The sequence below is a fragment of the Hevea brasiliensis genome, chromosome 1, assembly GCF_030052815.1.
Source record: "Hevea brasiliensis isolate MT/VB/25A 57/8 chromosome 1, ASM3005281v1, whole genome shotgun sequence".
In the NCBI taxonomy this organism is placed as follows: Eukaryota; Viridiplantae; Streptophyta; class Magnoliopsida; order Malpighiales; family Euphorbiaceae; genus Hevea; species Hevea brasiliensis.
Window position 1 is genome coordinate 15,322,257 of NC_079493.1, and position 1,679 is coordinate 15,323,935.

Sequence of the window (1,679 nt, forward strand, 5' to 3'; positions counted from 1 at the left end):
TTATTTTGCAAGATAGCACTGCTTTCTTCCGTGAGAGCTACAGTCTCAAATTCCTCCAATTTCTTCTTGTTAGATAAAATTTCCTTCAAAAATTTGGCATATGAAGGCATTTGTGCTAAAGCATCAGTGAAAGGAATAGTCACATGCAAAGACTTCAATACCTCCAAGAACTTCCCAAATTGTTTATCCAATTTTACTTTCTGAAACCTTTGTGGGAATGGTAAAGGTGGCATGTAGGCTTTAGATGCAACATATTTAGGTTCTTCCTCTTTGCTCTCCCTCTCCTTACTTCCTTTTTCTTCCACTAAATTTTCTTTCTCAGCTCCAATTCTAACTTCAGCTTCAGTTTGTTCATCTCCTTCTCTATTTTTCTCTTCTTCAATTTTCTCTTTAATCTTTTTATCTCCATTCTCCAATATTTTTTCACTTCTCAATGTAATAGCCTTGCAATGTTCCCTTGAATTTTCTGGTAGGCTAGGGAGCTTCCCAAATGCTTTGTTACTTGAAGAGCTAGCTTGTTGAGCTATTTGATTCTCTAGCATCTTGTTGTGTGTTGCCATTTGATCTACTTTAGATGCTAATTGATAAATCATTTCTTGTTGACTTTGGTGGCTCACAAGTAGAGTTTCAATCATAGATTCCAATCTAGCTGTCTTGTCTGGTTGTGCTTGTTGTGGTAAAGGTGGAGCAGGTGCATTTTGATGTTTAGAAATTCTAGGAGGAGGACCTCTATTGTGCTGAAAATTCTGATTTTGCTGATATCCAGAAGGTTGCTGAAAATTCTAATTTTGCCCTTGTCTACCTCCCCAAGAGAAATTGGGGTGGTTTCTCCATGCTGGATCATAAGTTTCAGAAAATAGGTTACCACCTGGTCTTTGATTGTAGTTCCCCAAATAATCCACTTGCTCACTTGAAAAATCTTGATTAAGTGCAAAAAAATCTGCTGCACAATTGACATTTGCAGCTCCAACTTCTACTGAATTACTAGAACCTCCAGCTGAAGAATCTACTTTCATGCTTAGCTTGTCCATCTTCCTTGTCAAAGCATCAAACTTAGCATTAATCATATTCATGGCATCAAGCTCAAACATACCAGCTAGTTTCTTGATCTCATTCCTCTCACAACTCCATTGGTAATTGTTATAAGCAATTTTATCAAGAGCAGAAAAAGCTTCATCTTCATATTTTTCCATAAGATCACCTCCAGAAGATGCATCAATTGTACTTCTAATAGCTGGTGAAACTCCATTGTAAAAGTGTTGAACAAGCATCCACTTAGGAATCCCATGATGTGGACATCTCCTTTGCAAATCCTTGTACCTCTCCCATGCTTCATACAAGCTCTCATCATCTCTAGGTTTGAAAGAAGTCAGCTCATTTCTTAGCTTAGCTGTCTTGCTTGGTGGAAAATATTGAGCTAAAAATGCTTAAGAAAGTTCATCCCATGCTGTGATAGAACCTGGTGGCAAAGAATGTAACCACTCTCTAGCTCTGTCCTTTAGAGAAAAAGGAAATAATCTGAGTCGAATTGCATCATCAGAAACTCCATTTATCTTCAACATATCACTGATCTCAAGAAAGTGTGCTAGATGCACATATGGACTTTCACTTGGATTTCCTCCAAATTGTGTCTGTTGTACCATCTAACAAAGTGCAGGCTTCAGTTCAAAATTATTAGC

General features: G+C 37.6%; 1 non-coding gene across 1 annotated transcript; it reads left to right on the forward strand.

The window, feature by feature from the left end:
• The first annotated feature begins 1,281 nt into the window (after positions 1–1,281).
• Positions 1,282–1,388, forward strand: LOC131169873 (small nucleolar RNA R71). The gene has a single exon (XR_009140822.1). It is a non-coding gene; the product is annotated as a small nucleolar RNA R71 (small nucleolar RNA).
• Positions 1,389–1,679: the final 291 nt, after the last annotated feature.